Raw genomic sequence first — 18,472 nt, 5'->3', positions numbered from 1 at the left:
TAATTACATTTGCTCTATCACTCCTCCACATTTTGCTTATACATGCATTTTTCCCCCCTAAACAAGTTAAGAGTTTCAGTTCAGTTCAGTCGCTCAGTCGTGTCCAACTCTTGGCGAACCCATGGACTGCAGCACGCCATGCCTCCCTGTCCATCACCAACTCCTGGGGTTTACTCAAACTCATGTCCATTGAGTCGGTGATGCCATCCAATCACCTCATCCTCTGTCATCCCCTTCTCCTCCCGCCTTCAATCTTTCCCAGCATCAGGGTCTTTTCAAATGAGTCAGCTCTTTGCATCAGGTGGCCAGGGTACTGGAGTTTGAGCTTCAACATCAGTCCTTCCAATGAATATTCAGGACTGATTTCCTATAGGATGGACTGGTTGGATCTCCTTGCAGTCCAAGGGACTCTCAGGAGTCTTCTCCAACACCACAGTTCAAAAGCATCAATTCTTTGGTGCTCAGCTTTCCTTATAGTCCAATTCTTATATCCATACATGACTACTGGAAAAACCATAGTGGCCACACATGGAACACTGGTTCTTGACTTCAGCTGTACGTTACAACCACCTAGGAACTTTTAAGACTTCTACCCCTGGCAACAACCTGGAGGTGGGACCTCATCATCCATGGTTGCAGAAAAAATGTGACTCTATCCCTAGAAAGCAAACATTTCTTAAGAACAAGGGCATTCTCCTACATAACCACAGGATACTTATTTGGAAAGTTTAATATTGATACAATAATATTATCTAATCTACAGTCTATATGCAATTTCTCCAGATTTCCTGATGAAGTCCTTATGACATCTCTTCCATGCCCTCCCCACCATATTCAGTAGCCAATCCAGGATCATGCATTATAGTTAGTTGTCATGGCTTTTTGGTTTCTTTTAATCTGACATAATACCTCTGCCTTTCATGAAAGGCAGAATAATGACATTTTTTGAAAAGTACAGCCTAGTTGTTTTGTATTCCATGCTGTCTTTTTTTGTATTTATTTACTGATTTTTAGTAATTATATAGAGTTCTGTAGCCATCACTACAATCCATTTTTATAAATATGTTCATCACCCCTAAAAAATTCCCTTTTGTCCACCCACGCCCTTAACCTTAAGTAACCCCTAATCTACTTTCTGTTTCTATAATTTTGCCTTTTCAGAATGTCTAATAATAGAAACATACAGAATGTGGTCTTTTATGCCTGACTTCTTCTACTTAGCCTAATGTTTTTGAGGTTCATACATTTGTAGCAAAGCCCTGAAGTTTGTTCTTTTTTATAGATGAATAGGACCACTGATGGATGTACCATATTGGCTGCAGCTTCTAAGATGGTGTTCAATGATTCCTGCCTCCTGGCAGTCATGCCCCTGTGTCATTCCCACCTACTGAGTGTAGGCTAGATCTAGTGACTTACTGTTAATGAACAGAATGTCATGGGCTGTCATCCTGAGATTAGGTTAAAATCTTGATAGTGTAGTTCGTGAAGAATCCACCTGCAATGCAGAAGACCCCGATTCAATTCCTGGGTCGGGAAGATCTGCTAGAGAAGTGATAGGCTAATCCACTCCAGTATTCTTGGGCTTCCTTTATGGCTCAGCTGGTAAAGAATCTGCCTGCAATGAGGGAGACCTGGGTTTGATCTCTGGGTTGGGAAGATCCCCTGGAGAAGGGAAAGGCTACCCACTCCAGTATTCTGGCCTGGAGAATTCAATAGACTGTATAGTCCGTGGGGTCACAAAGAGTCAGACATGACTGAGCAACTTTCACTTTCACTAATTAGGTTAAAATTAAAAATAAAAAGACTATGGTTTCCATCTTGGAGGCTCTCATTCTCCGGCTGCCATTTTGTGAGGCAGATCCACATGGCAAGGAACTGATGTTTCTGGCCAATAGCCAATGAGAACCTAAGGCCTGCTAACACCTTGTGAGTGATAATGAAAGCAGATACCCCCCACTCTTCAGTCCAGGCTTCAGATGAGGCTGTGGCCCTGGCCAGCACCTTGACTGCAGCCTTAGGAGAGAATAAAGCAGAGTTACCCAACTAAGCAAGGTACATATTCCTGACCCTTTGATCTCTCACAGGAATGGTAAGAAAATAAACATTTGTTGTTTTTAGCCACTACATGTTGGGGTGATTCGGTGTCATAGCAATGCTAACAATGAAACTACACTTTGTTTATCCATCCACCAGTTGATGGACATTTGGACTGTTCCTAGGTTTTGGCTCTTATGAATAATACTGCTGTGAACGTTCACATACACATGTCTCAAAGGACTTTTCTTATGGCACCAAGTTCACCCAGCTTTTACTATTCCTACAGTTTCAAATACAACTTTGGTTTTTTAACCATTTCCTTGCTTAAAATAGTTTCTTATCCTGTCAAATAAAATTGTGCAATTTACCACCTACATCTTTCAGTAATATTTTAAATCAGAACACAGTATGTTGAAGAATAAATTGACTTGATTTAAAAAAAAAACATTAGGGTCAATCTGTATGGAGTACTGTCTCTTGATAGAGTATTTAATGTTTCAGGAATTAAAATATAATTTAGGGATAGCAGTGACTATTTCTTTACTTTAATTTTAGCATACCCTAGATATAGGGTAAAGGGTAGTTTTGTGCCCTGGAAGAATTAGGAGCATATTTTCTTTTGTCACTTCCCTGCTCTCCAAAAATCTACTATACCTGCACAGTGGTACCTGTACTCCTTTATTTCTTAGCTAAGGATACAGTTACCTCTACAATGTGTTCAGTATTTCCTTTGCCTAGCCCAGACAAGGACCATTCTCCAATAGTCAGCACCTAATGACCCCTCACCATGTGCTGGCACTGTTCTAAACCCTTCACATGCATTCCACTTCATTTAATCCTTACGATGATCTTAATCATCACAACTCTAGGAGGTAAGTACTCATAACAGGATAACACTTTTGCCCAATTCTAGGGGATGCCATTGACACTGTAGTCTATAAGAATGGGATCCCCGGAATCATATAGTGCTAGGCTGCCTAAAGATATTATCTGTTAGACTATCTACTTTACAGATGAAGAGGCACAGAAAAGTTACGATTCTTGTCCAAGCTCACCCACTTTGTAAGTGGCAGAGCCAGAGTTTGGATCTAGGTTATCTGGCTTCATCCAAGATATGATCTCATAATTATTATACTCTTCTGAGGAATCTCAATTTTTGGTTTAAAAAAAACTTATGTTAGTTATGGTCATCTTAGATGATTATTCCTCAGGCATTGTTTCTCAAGGAGTGGTGAAGTTTGAGAACTACTGTTTTTAGGGAATAACTTTGTTGTTTTTTTGTAAGGAAAAATATTTTAAAAATTTTTTTCTCCATTTGTTTTAGAGCAAGTTTATTTCAAATAGCCGACTCAAGTTAGTTCAAGTGTTTATTATTCTCTTGATCTGTTATTTAAGAAATATTGATCTTACGGAATTCAAGGAGAAATCGAGGGGTGGAAAAAGGGTGGTCGCTCTTTCTAGCTCCCCTGTGAAAAATGATGCAGCTAACCACTCTCTAGGTTTCTGTGCCTTCACTCTCAAATGTTCAAAAAGGAGAATTTGATTGGTTTAGCTACAAGATAGGGTGCATCTCCTTGGGCCAACCAAGTGTCTGCCCGTTGCTTACTTGCCGAAGTCCAGGGGAGAGGTGGGATCACATAGCACAAACAGGCCAGCAAGGGCTCTGTTGTGATGGAGGCAAGAGTCAGAATCTTTTAGAATAGAGGATGGGTAGAATCAATGATCTGCATCCTAACACACAATTTATGTCTAAAATTATGCGGTAAAAAGAAAAGTGCATTTCATTCCATCATGTTCATTATTAAACAAGTGGCATTTGATATTCTTAATTGGCCTAGAAAAGGAAGAAGATATGGGCCTGGCTAGAGAACATAAGGCCAATGGCAGAGTAGCAATGGGTGAGATTCAGTGAATTTCCCCATTAACTGACAACACAGACACCCAAGAAACATCCAGTAATAATTAAATAAAATAATGAAAGGGGAAAATTATTTTCCATGCCTAATCAACTGAATTAAGGTTAGCATTTTTTTCTTTTAGAGATCTGAAGCTTTTTTTAACAGAATGTAAAATGCAGTGTTTATTAATGAGAAAATAAAGCCAGTGGTAGTTCAGACTTGTTTAAAGTGACGTCATTGGCCGAATTACACATTGTATCTAGCTATTTCCTGAACAGTGCTTGTAACCTTTGAATAAAAGCTGACTGGAACTGTTGTGGCTGCCCTTTTTCTACCTCTGCCACAATTGACTGGATCAGAGGTAGACATCTGACTAAGGAGAAAAAAGCCATTTCAGCCAGTAAGATTTTCTATCTCAGGCAAAGTGTTATTTTTACAATACAACTCCTTTAAAAATAACACATTATTTAACACCACCTGTACAGATGGTAAAATCTATAAAGAATAACAGGAGAATGATCATCTCAAAAGAGCAGTATAGGAAATTCCCTGGTGGTCCAGTGGCTAAGACTGCACACTACCAATGCAGGGGCCCTGGGTTCCAGCCCTGGTCAGGGAACTAGATCTCACATGCCGCAACTAAGAGTTCACATGCCACAACTAAAGATCCCACGTGCTGCAACTAAGACCTGGCGCAGCCAAACAAATAAATATATTTTTAAAAGCAGTATAACGGTTACCTCTGCAAGGGTGGTAAAGAGAAATGTTCAGAGAGGTGTGAATAAGGAGCTTCTAAGATACGGCAGTTTTCTATTTCTTAGTCTGGGTGGTGGTTACTTTACAGTTATTTTGAATATGTACTCATATATGTTATTTTGTGCCTTCTTGTTCTATATGACACAATTTCTCAAAAAGAAAAAACAAATTTTTACTTGAGTAAATTCAGGATGTTTCTATTTATTCATGCAAATATGTTTCAAGACCCATAGTTACTAAAGATAGTTTCGTAGTAGTAGTATTCATTCAAATAGTGTATCTGTCTGTGTGTGTGCGTTTAAAACATGCTATTCAAACTTCACTGGATTCCAGGGTTGGAAGAAACCTGAGAAATTTTCTAGTTACTTAAAGATCTTTATTTAACAAAGATAAAATTGAGAAACAGAAAAGTTAAATAACTTGCCCATTTTCTTCTTCTATCTCAGAATCCTGGGTTCTTTAGACTAAACCATACTACTTCCCTAACAAAAGAAGAGACAGAAAATGCGCATATCAAAGATTCAATTATTTTTGAGGATTATTTTATTCTTAGAAGACTTGTCTGCCTCAGAACTGAAAATAAGTTCTCCTATGTAATATAATATCTATACAGAAACAATATTTTATATCATGATTGCTGGATATCAAGAACATCCAGAAAAGAAATTACTACAATTTAAAATGAAATTCTGCTGACAACTACTAAATTTTCTTCCCTGCTTATTAATTTTAAATCATACAATAAAATGAATTTAATGATAGAGCAATTCTTACGGGTATGGGAAAAATTGCTTCCTCTTTACTAAACCCATCAAAGGTAATTGAAGATTATAAAAATTGGCTTAGTTTCACTAATGGAAGACACATCACCATGTCTGATGTTATAACCTGTTACTTATAAAAGAAAAATGCAAAATGCATACAGATAGGACCAGCCATATTATTTGCAGGGCCCAGTGAAAAATGAAAATACAGGGCCTTGTTCAAAAAGTAGAAAAAGTGCCAACTCACTATAATATTAAAGATACCAAAATATAGAACATTTTTCTTTTTTTCTTCTCTCTCATCTCATCATGGTGTTTTTTTATTTGCCACTTAATGTCCTGCTTCCTTGCACAGGGATACTTTCAAGGCACCACTCAAAGGCACCCTGGGGCACCATTCCACAAATGTGTGTACTCTCCGTCCACCAGCTGCTAAGTTCACCTCTCACAGGTGCAGGAGTTAGGAGCTGAGCCCTGGACAGGGTGGAAGTCAACCTCCCTTCCCATGGCCTGCCACCCAAACCCATGGCAGATGGGTAATCCACAAAGGATTGCAACCTCCACTCCAGGAGGCTTTTGGTACCCAGATGGGGGGAGTCAGAGCTTGCCCCTGCTAAGACATCCATCAAATGCACTGTGATGCTGCCAGCTCAGGGCAGAGATGGGCCACTGTCATGCCTGCCCCAGGATGCTGCAGGTGTGTGCTGGACTGACCTACACCCCCTACCCAACGGGTACCCCTGTTCCTGCTGGAGGGTGCTGGTAGAATGCAACCTTCTACATTCCCCCATGACCCAGGTGCCACTCTAGGCACCTGTGTTTTTTATTTCTTTATCTTCCTAGTCATGGCTTAATAATTGGCCTTATATAAGTCTAATCAACAATTTAAAAAATAGGGCTCCAAGCTATTGAGAACTTACTTAAATGAGATCAAAATTTTCATTGGAAATAAAAAACAATGGGAGATGAGGATATCCGGATCATAAAAGGGTAGGTCAAGAATTACATTAGGCAAAAATGTGATGAAATTGAGTAGAATATGACCCAGCCCGTCACACAAAGGAGCAGCACCTTAAGCATGCCCTCTCCTCACTGCCAGGATGTACAGTGTGGTACCAATGTTTGTTTAAACCTGTTGGCAGTATGCTTTGCCTCCAAGCAACCAAACATTTCTGAAATGCCTCTTCCATCATAACTATGAATACTTTTCTTTTACTTTTTCTTTCAAGGCTTTGTTCCCTTTCATAGAAGAAGCTAACTAACCTCAAGTGTGTAAGTGTAAAATGGGATAGACCCTACCAGTATCTCCCTTCCTAGTCAACATTTAGACATTTTAAAACAGATATTTTGAAGAGACCGTTTCCTAACCCAAAAGGAGGGCTCTAATTATATGAATTTTTGTCATTTTTATGGTCCCTTTCCCAACACATGTCTCAGTTACTTGAACAGGTCTTTATTAGTTCTGCTAATCATACTCCCTAAAACTTTCCTTATGTAACCCTGCCCTGAAAGCCTCCATTTTGGCCCCATGTCAACCTTAAAGTAGGAATCAGAATATATTCAAGTCCCTTCCAAAGAAAACTCACCCTTCAAATACTTAAGAGCAATGTAGATTATTCTGAAGATTTTGTAAAGGAGCCAAGGGAGGGTTTTATAAACCATGGCGTAGAGCACACAATTTTATTAATGTCCCCACTCCAATTTGTCTTCTTTCTCTTCTCCCAAAGGGGAAGGGCTAACAGAGAGTCAACATTTTCCCACAGAGGGGCCAGCCTCCAGATCTTCCTCTACGTACCACTGCTCCTATTATCAGTTATTATCCTATTATCCATTCTTTATAACTATAGTCTCAACCCAGATTACTGGTCTGAGGATGACTGTCTCTCTGCCAATACATTAGACCAGGTGGTCCCGAAAATAATGGATCTTTAGACACATAAATTCTGTTTTGTTCATAGATAGGGTGTGGCTGAAGACTAGAGAGAAAATAGAAATGGCATAGATACATATTGAACAACCTGAGGAACATGGGTTCTTAGGCGAAGAAATAAGCACATCAGCTTAAAACAGATTTGTATTTGAAACATTTGGGTTTGTTTGTTTTTTAATCATAGCATGAAGAAGAAATTGAAACAAAGAGAAATTAAAAGAAAATGGAAAACCTCCAACTCCTGCAATTATTAGATTTTTAAATTATTGTCAGTTTAATTTAGTCTTTTCAAAATAAGGCAGTGCAACAAACACACACAAAACTGGTAACTACAAAACTAATTAATTTGACAAATATTTGTTGAGTGTGTATATATGTCAAACAGTGTTCTAGATGCTTAGAACACATCAATGAACAAAACAGAGGCTGTTGCCTCTCTGGAGCTTACATTCATGTGTATGTGTGTGTGTGGTGGAGGGGGTGAAGATTTAAGCAAGATATAAGAAATCAGCTATCTAGTATGTTACAAAATAAAGTACAATACAACAAGGGAAAGGAGATTGGAATTCCTGGGATATGGTTGGGGTAATTTTTATATAAAATTAGGTCAAGGCAAGTCTCAGTGAGAAAGTAAAATTCAAGCAAAGACTTAAAGGAGGTGACAGAGTTACCTAAATAGATATCTGGGAGAAGAACATCTCAGGCAAAGAGTAAAGGTCATAGGGCAGGGTGTGCCCGGTATTGTCAAGAAAAAGCAGGGAGGGCAATGGGGGTGCTAGTGATGGGGTGAGATTATGAAAGACTTGGTGGACTATTAGGACTTCAGCATTCTTCTAAGTGAAATGGGGAAGCCATTGAGTAGTTTTGAGCTGAGGAGTAATATGAACTGCCAGTTTTTAAGAGGGTTAATCTGACTGCTGTGGTAGGAAAATACTGCATGGGGACAAGAGTAGGTGTAGAGGGTTGGGAGGCTAAGTCATTCGGTGAGGGGTGACCGTGGTTTTGACCAAGGTGGCGGCAGTAGACGGGGAGAAGGGGTCGGAGTCTAGACATATTTTGAAGTTATGAAAGAAATAGAGGTACCAGGGATGACTCCAAAGTTTGGGGGTTCCACAATCTACAAAACAGAGTGAGGCAATGGACCATAGTTACTAAAAATGCCTGACTCTAAACGCAACACCGCTATGGATCTAAATGTTGCATATACTATAATTTGGAATCTCTTTAATACCCTCTGCCTTCTTTAAACATATGCTTCATTTATCAAGAACTATTTCCACAACTGCAGCATTTAATTTTGAAGAAACTCTATTTACTGCAGATAAATTTGCTTTACTCTTCTAGCAGTGGAAAATGGTTTTATCTGCCTTCACACATGCAATCATTTTAGGCAATTTCTAAAACTGAAGTAGGTTGACTTTTCAGTTGTTTATTTAAAAATAATATCAGACATGAAGAGGTTTAGAAAATGTTGAACTATTTTGCCTGGGCTAGGAAGTAGCAGATCCAGATTCAAGCCTGAGCCTGTCTAAATATAGGGCTTTTAAAACTGCACACACTGTCTCTCTACTTCACTGCTACATAAAAAAGAAAATGGCATTTTAGCACTTTCTTATTTCTGAGAATGACTGAAGCTTCAGAACTATCTCTGTCTTCATTTCGGATGCTCCAACAAAATATAATAGACTGGCTGACTTACAAACAACATTTATTTCTTACAGATCAGGAGTCTGGAAATTCCCACAGTTCAGTGTCTGGTTAGAATATTCCTGGTTCATAGATTACCATCTTCTTGCTGTAATCTGACATGGCAGAAGGGGCAAGGGAACTCTGAGAGGTTTTTTAGTGTTGGTTGCTCAGTCGTGTCTGACTCTGCAACCCCATGGACTGTGGCCCACCAGGCTCCTCTGTTCATGGGATTCTCCAGGCAAGGATACTGGAGTGGGTAGCCATTCTCTTCTCCAGGGCATCTTCCAACCCAGGGACCAAATCTGGGTCTCTTGCATTGCAGGTAGATTCTTTACCATCTGAGGCACCAGGGAAGCCCAGAGAGGTCTTTTATAAGGGTACTAATTCCATTCCTTAGGGTTCTTCTCTCATGACCTAATCACCTTCCAAAGTTCTCACCTCCTAAAACCATTACTTTAGGCTTTAGGGATCAAATAGATTAATTTGAGAGGACACAGATATCAGCCCATAGTAGCCTCTTATTAGCAATCAGTGTAGTTTTAAATGTGGCCATATTTTAATGAAGTTTCATTGGTCATATTCTGAGCCTGAGTCTCCCCATCTTTAATCTGAGAGAAGGAATCTAGGTCAGTGATTTAAAGTCTTTAGAAATTCCAACTCTCTCAAGGCAGGACATATTCCATCACTAACAGGGATTCATTGTAGTAGACGTTCTCAGTGAGGTGGAAGTGGAAGAGGGCCTGGGGGTTTGACAGAGGTTGGCCCCGAAGATTCTGATATTACTTCCATTCATTATGTTACATCAGTGGGTTTTCAAACTGTGTACTGGGGGAACATCGGATGGAAATGCCTGGGCTTTTTCAGTCCTTCTCTGCATGTCAGTATTCACCCATCTTCAACAAGAGAAGGTATACTTTGATCAATTGATAGAGTTGGGCTCCATGTAAGATTTCACTCAAAAAAAAAAAAACAAAAAAACTACAACTGCTCTACTTTGAATGATCTAAAAACTACTGTTCTAATTCAATGCTTCTCATACTTCAACATGTGGATGAATCATCTGGGCAATATTTAAAAAAACCAGAATCTTAATCAGTGGGTCTGGGGTGGGACCTAAGATTCTCCATTTCTAATAAACTCCCTGGTGATGCCAATGACACTGAGTGAGCTCAGATCGCACTTTGAGTTGCAAGGACTAGAATTAGCTCTAAGATGGTTTAACCTCTAATATTAAATAGTTTTTCTATTCAACCCAAAGACTGCTTAGGAAAGATTTTCCCCACAATAAATCTTAAGTTTCCCAAATTGGTAAATTCTGGTTTTCTAGATTTCATCTTCCCCCTCCCCTGAAAGTTTCAGTCCATCTGCCTCTGTCTTTACATTTATCGGTCTAATTCTCTCAGTGCCTCTTCTCTCTCTTTCTCCTTCTTTTGAAAGGTAAATATATAACCTTGTGGACATGTATTTAAAAATCTTTATATGTACACACTTTGCCTCAGCCAATTCATCTCAGGAAGAGCTAACTATGGAGGGTCTGGGAAATTTGCCACAAGTCAGTTATTTATAGGTAGTTACTGTGACATGCTCTTCTAAATTTAGCATCTTAATGAACTTCTCCAGATTAAGGAGTAACTGTCTTGCACTCTCCCATCCTTTGTGTAAAAAATTTAGCACATACCTAGACTGATTATTTTCTTTCCTGTGCTATAACATTTAAATAGTCCTTTTCCCAAATTTTTCCTAGACTGCCTTTTCTCCACATTATCATTTTTCTACATGTGGGTTGGGGGGTGGGGGGTGGTTATCCCCTCTCAGAAGAACTTTGTTACCAGAGCTGACTGCCCCCACCTACCCTGTGCCACTCAAGCCCCTATACAGCCCTGTATCTCCACATCCAACTGTCTGATGCAGAGGTCAGAAAAGTTTTCTTGAAAGGTTTAGACAGTATACGCTTTGGGATTTGTGGTCCATAGGTCCTCTGTTGCAACTACCCAACACTGTCCTTGTAAATGCCAAAGCAGTCACAGACAACATGTAAATGAATGTGTTTGGCTGTATTCTAAAAGCAGAAGACACGGGCTTCCCTGGTGGTCTAGAGGTTAAGTTCTAGAGCCTCAGAGCCACAATTCCTGAGCCCATGCACCACAACTAGTGAAGCTTGCATGCCTTAGAGCCTGTGCTGTGCAGCAAGAGAAGCCACTGCAGTGAGAAGCCCTTGCACCACAACTCAAGAGTAGCCCCTGCTCGTCATAATTAGGGAAAGCCCAGGCACAGTGATAAGACCCTGCACAACCTGAATAAATGTATTAATTAAATATACATATTTTTAAAAGCCCAAGACAGGACAGATTCTTCCCATCCCAACCCTGCCTCAGACTGTAGCTTGCTGACCCCTGATCTACTACGCTTGTTGAAGTAGTACCAGTCAGATTACAGTCCCTGGGAATTTGGAGTTGGAACCCTGTGGCTGACTTAAGTAATAACTGGGTTGTTAAGCAGTAAAGTTGGGCAAACTGGGAAGGGGCCAGTGTTGGAGAACTGGGATCACTATTTGAGACAGTCATAGGACACGTGCAAGCAGAAAACAAGCAGAGAAGCCAATCTGTGGAGAGACGCAAAGTGAAGAAACACCCAGATGAGAGAGAGCAGTGGGGAAGGAGAGTTCTTGCAAAGTTGGCTGTGCTTCCCACAGTTGTGTCTCATATAATCCCTGCCTATTTTTACACTCGTCCCTCCTTTCCTTTAGCCAGCTGGCATGAATTTCTGCTTCTTGCAACTAGATAACCCCTATCTCAATCAATCTTTTATACTCTAGACATTCCAAATGACTGGCAGTTCTCTGACTTGCAGAGTCATCTCTCACACAACCAGGCTTCGACACTGCCTACCCCCACACTGTCACTTCTACTCCATATTCTTTTCTTTTGTCATTTTGCTCAGGCGTCATCTGTGGCTGAGTTAGGACTTGGTTCCCACTACTCATGTGCAGCTCTATCACTGCACTTATAGTACCAAATTATATTCTCTGATTTGCTTGTCTGTAATTTCAACTATAGCTTTCATCTCTGTGCTAAGTATAGTGCCTGGCATATAGTAGGAACTTTATATGTATATGACAAGCAGGAACTTTATAAGTCAACCTTATATGTTGACTTAATGAATGAGGTAAAGGTATACACTGGTAAACAGATATGTAAAATACAGATATGTTCCAACCAGCATGAAGGCTTAGGCTCTTTGGATGTCCATTCCAGCTTCAGGAGCCCAAACAGAAATAATGTAAGTGATGAATTTGTTCATATGCAAAGGATTATAGAAATGGCCTCAATATGTTCTTACACTCAGTTTTGCTAAAAGTGTTGTTCAAATCTATACTCTTACTGAAATTTTTGTCTGCCTATTTTATCAGTAACTGAATATGTTACCCTCTTCCACCAAAATTGTAAATTTTTATTCCTCCATGTTATTTTTGCTTTATGTGCCATGAGGTTACATTACTAGAACAACACAAACTCAGTATTTAAAAAAATCTTCCTGGCCAATTAAATCTTTATCATTATGAAGACTCTCCCATTATCTCTAGTACTACTTTTTGTTTGAGTCTACTTAATCTAGTCTAGCTTTCTTTTGGTAGTATTTCATAGTTTAGTTTTTTTCCACCCCTTTTCTTTTGATCTTTTGCATTTTTAGAGTCTAGATATATCCCTTCTAAATAGCATGTAGTTGGATTTTGAATTTTTGTTGAGCCTGACAGTCTGTGCTAGCTGGTTACAAGGACCAGTGGCCCCAGATTCATCACACCTCCTAATATTTATGTCCATAACTATTTCTCTCCCCTTGGCTCTGGTATAGACCTGTAATTTACTTTATCCAGTAGAATGTGGCAGAAGTGCCAGTGTGCTAGTTCCAAGCCTAATCCTTCTGGAAGCTCTGAGTTTGCATATAAGAAATCTGCCTCTCTCCCAGGAGAGAATATTTGGAGACGCACATGGAAAGGAAGTCATGAAACTATTTATACAAAAATCAAAGAATCCAAACAACAGTGAGAACTGGTGTCCTATACATATGATCTAAGTTAAGCTGGTCCATCCTAACTGAGGTACCAGACATGACAGTGAAGCTATCCGGGCTGTTTTAGCCCCAGCAGAAATCACCCACAGATAAGATGAGCCATTCCCTTTGTGTCCTATCCATGTTCCTGACCCATAGAATCATGAAATAGAATAAAATGGTGGTAGTTTAAAGTTACTAAATTTGGGGGTAGTTTGTCACACAGCAATAGGTAACCAAAAAAAAAAAAAAAAACCAACTTTTTCATTAAATTATGAGCTCTTTTCACTTAATGTAATCAGTGAGATATTTGAGTTTAAATCCACCATCTTATTAAGTACTTTCTATTTGTCTTACCTATTACATATTACCATGTTTCTCCTTTCTCACACTTAGATTGATTACCTTTTATTACTCCATTCTCTCTCTCCTTTTAGGTTGGAAATTGTATGATGTGATGATTAATTTTATGTGTCATTTTGGCTGTACTATAGTGTCCAAATAGTTGGTCAAACATTATTCTAGATGCTTCTGTGAAGGTGTTTCTTGGATAAGATCAACAATTAAATTAATGTACTTTGAGTAAAGCAGATTACCCTCCATAACGAGGGTGAGCTTCATCCATTCAGCTGAAGGCCTTAATAAAACAAAGACTGATCTCTGAGCAAGGAGGAATTCTGCCAGCACACTGCTTTTGGACTCAAACTGCAACTCTTCCTTGGCTTCCAGCCTGCCAGAATATCCAGCAGATTTTGGACTTCCAAACCCCTCCATAATCACTTGAGCCAGTTCCTTAAAATAAATCTCTCTCTTTTTCTCTCTCTCCGCTCCCCACCATCCACATTCTGTTAGTTCTTTCTCTCTGGAGAAACTTGACTAATACACATAGTATATATTATTCTCTTTATTTTCTTAGTGATTATTCTAGTGATTACAAAATGTATTCTTAGTCTATTATTAATTGTACCCTTTTCCATTCCCCTAGACAATGCACAGATTTCAGAACACTTGATTCCATTTCCCCCCTCCTGATATATATACCATTATGTCGTTTACCCATGTTCTCCTCTTCTGTGAGCCCATGGACTACAGCCTGCCAGGCTTCTCTACTGGATTTCCCAGGCAAGAATACTGGAGTGGGTTGCCATTTCCCTCTCCATGGGATCTTCCTGACCCAGGAATTGAACCCACATCTCCTGCATTGGCAGGTGAATTCTTTGCCATGAACCACCTGGGAAGTTCATTTATCACTTCTGTGTACTTTTAAATACAGAAGACATTACTACTATCGATGTAAATAGTCAGTATCAATATTCAGATAGATTTACTCACATATTTACTGTTTTGGTTGATCTTTGTTTCCTCATGTACGTCTTGTTTAACAACTGGGATCACTTCCTTCTGCCTGAAGAATGCCATTGTCAATCTGCTGGTGACAAATACACTATTTTGAAAAGTTCTTAATTTCACCTTCGTTCTTAAAATATTTGCTTTTAATCCTTGGAAGTTATCATTCTATCATTTTCTGGCTTAAGATAGTTTTATTAAAGAGTTAGTTATAAGTCTAATTTGTTTATTTAAAGGTTAATTCTTATTTTCTCTAGCTGTAGTTAAGATTTTTCTTTGTCTTTGAATTTTAGTGGTGTTTTTCATGATGTGTTTATGTGTCAATTAAAAACATTTTTTATCCTGCTAACGATTCATTCATTGAAATATTATTTCTGCTCAATATTGTCTTTTCTTTCCTTCTAGAATTCCATTTCCATGCATATTAAATTTCATTATGATATCTTCTATGTTCTTCCTCTGTATTCTATATTTTCCTTTCTTATTTTTCTTTGTGCTTCATAATGAATATTTTTTCTGACTTATATTCTAGTTCACTAATTTTATATCTCTGCTAATATGCTAACGAGTTAGTAAATTTTGGGGTTCTAAAATTTTCATCTGCTTTTTTTTTTTTAATGCCACACTACCAGGCAAAGGAAAAAAGGAAAGATATACCCATTTGAATGCAGAGTTCCAAAGAATAGCAAGCAGAGATAAGAAAGCCTTCCTCAGTGATCAATGCAAAGAGACAGAGAAAAACAATAGAATGGGAAAGACTAGAAATCTTTTCAAGAAAATTAGAGATACCAGGGGAACATTTCACACAAAGATGGGCACAATAAAGGACAGAAATGGTATGGACCTAACAGAAGCAGAAGATAGTAAGAAGAGGTGGCAAGAATACACAGAAGAACTGTACAAAAAAGATCTTCACGACCCAGATAAACACCATGGTATGATCACTCACCTAGAGCCAGACATCCTGGAATGCGAAGTCAAGTGGGCCTTAGGAAGCATCACTACAAACAAAACTATTGGAGGTGATGGAATTTCAGTGGAGCTATTTCAAATTCTAAAAGATGATGCTGTGAAAGTGCTGCACTCAATATGCCAGCAAATTTGGAAAACTCAGCAGTGGCCACAGGACTGGAAAAAGTCAGTTTTTATTCCAACCTCAAAGAAAGGCAATGCCAAAAATGCTCAAACTACCACACAAATTGCACTCATCTCACACGCTAGCAAGGTCATGCTCAAAATTCTCCAAGCCAGGCTTCTACAGTACATGAACCATGAACTGCCAGTGTTCAAGCTGGATTTAGAAAAGGCAGAGGAACCAGAGATCACATTTCTAACATCTATTGGATCATCAAAAAAGTGAGAGAGTTCCAGGAAAACATCTACTTCTGCTTTATTGACTATGCCAAAGCCTTTGACTGTGTGGATCACAACAAACTGTGGAAAATTCTGAAAGAGATGGGCATACCAGACCACCTGACCTTCCTCCTGAGAAATCTGTATGCAGGTCAAGAAGCAACAGTTAGAACTGGACATGGAACAACAGACTGGTTCCTAATAGGAAAAGGAGTACATCAAAGCTGCATATTGTCACCTTGATTATTTAATTTATATGCAGAGTACATCATGAGAAATGTTGGGCTGGATGAAGCAAAAACTGGAATCAAGATTTCTGGGAGAAATATCAATAACCTCAGATATGCAGATGACACCACCCTTATGGCAGAAAGTGAAGAAGAACTAAAGAGCCTTTTGATGAAAGTGAAAGAAGAAAGTGAAAAAGTTGGCTTAAAGCTCAACATTCAGAAAACTAAGATCATGGTATCTGTCCCATCACTTCATGGCAAATAGGGAAACAATGGAAACAAGCACAGACATTATTTTTGGGGGCTCCAAAATCACTGCAGATGGTGACTGCAGCCATGAAATTAAAAGACGCTTGCTCCTTGGAAGAAAAGTTATGACCAACCTAGACGGCATGTTAAAAAAGCAGAGACATCACTTTGCTGACAAAGGTCCATCTAGTCAAAGTTATGGTTTTTCCAGTAGTCACATATGGATGTGAGAGTTGGACTACAAAGAAAGCTGAGCACTGAAGAATTGATGCTTTTGAACTGTGGTGTTGGAGAAGACTCTTGAGAGTCCCTTGGACTGCAAGGAGATCCAACCAGTCCTTCCTAAATGAAATCAGTCCTGAATATTCGTTGGAAGGATTGATGCTGAAGCTGAAACTCCAATACTTTGGCCACCTGATGCGAGGAACTGACTCATTGGAAAAGACCCTGATTCTGGGGAAAATTGAAGGTGGGAGGGAAGGGGACAACAGAGGATAAGATAGTTGGATGGCATCACCAACTCAATGCACATAATTTTGAGGAAGCTCCAGGAGTTGGTGATAGACAGGGAAGCCTGGCATGCTGCAGTCCACGGGGTCACAAAGAGTTGGACATGACTGAGCGACTGGACTGACCTGAACCAGGCTTGTGGGATTTCAGTTCCCCGACCAGTGATTGAACCTGGGTTTCCACAATAAGAGCATGTAGTTCTGGCCACTGAACTGTCAGGGAATTTCCTGATTCTTTTTTCCAGTTTCTGGTTATCTGCCTAAATTTTAAATCTTGTGTTTTATTTATTTATATATAGTAAGCATTGTTATTTTTAAGTGTTTGATAATTTCACTGTCTCAACCCCTTTTGTGTCTTTTTTTCTATTGCTTCTGCTGTTTTTCTTTCTTTGTATGATTTACTTTTAATTGTGTACTAAAAACTGTATTTGCATCATTATTTGTTGAGATGACTTCAGGCCTAACATATTACTTTACTCCAAGTAGGATTTTAGTTTGCCTCCACCAAGTGCTTGGGGACGTTAGTGCAAAGGAATTATCCTAATCCAACCTCAGGATTTAAATGCTTTGAAAATGAGATGTCACCCCTTTACTTCTAGGATGTAGCCATTTGGATTCCTAGTCCAACAGGAGCTTCAACAGAGCTCTCCTCCTCCCTCCTTAGTACACCCTGAATTCTAATCACTGTCTCTCATCCCTGCTCATCCTCTTAGCTACATTCTATGGAATGGATAAACGGATGTCCCTGGGTCTCCATCATTCTTCAGATTCATAGCCTGGTAATTGCTATCCTGTGAGCTCTCTGAGGCCTTTGAATTATTTTTTTAAATACTTTGCTGAGTTTTTCTAGTGTCCTCAGTAAAAGGATTGGTCCAAATTACTGTCAATATCAGGGCTTATACAAATGTAGATATAATTAAACATAGGTAGTTGCTTTTGTTTTTTTGAATGCACTGCACGGCATGTGGGATCTTATTTTCCCAACCAGTAGTCAAACCCTTGCACTAGAAGATCTAAGGCTTTACCATTGGACCACCATGGAAATTCTGGTACTTGCTTTTATAAGTACATTGAAAAAGATCCTTAAAGGAAAAAAAAAATATACTTTCACTCACAATTATAATTTCACTCACTTTGACTTTTGTGTCAAAGTGGCAGATCAGTATTTATCAATGTTGTGTCCTAGTTCTGATATCATTTGAGGAAAGTTATTTCTTTTATTGACAAACACTACTAAACATCATCTCTGTTCTGAAAGCTATTCTAAAAAATTACATTGTAAGGATGAAGAAGACAAGCTAATTGACCTCAAGGGGGCTTGAAGTCTAGAGCCTTTGTTAGTAAACTGGTTATTTTTGGACTCATCAACTCGTGATCAAAAAGTCTTTTGTTAAATATACATGATATAATAATGAAAGAAAGTGAAAATGAAAGTGGCTCAGTCATGTCCAACTCTTTGCAACCCCATGGACTATACAGACAATGGAATTCTCCAGGCCAGAATACTGGAGAGGGTAGCCTTTCCCTTCTTCGGGGAATCTTCCCAACCAAGGGGTCAAACCCAGGTCTCCCGCATTGCAGCTGACCCACAAGGGAAGCCCAAGAAAACTGGAGTGGGTAGCCTATCCCTTCTTCAGGGGATTTTCCTGACCCAGGACTC

This window comes from Cervus elaphus, chromosome 11 (assembly GCF_910594005.1).
Source record: "Cervus elaphus chromosome 11, mCerEla1.1, whole genome shotgun sequence".
Classification (NCBI taxonomy): Eukaryota; Metazoa; Chordata; class Mammalia; order Artiodactyla; family Cervidae; genus Cervus; species Cervus elaphus.
This window is presented reverse-complemented; position numbering follows the sequence as displayed.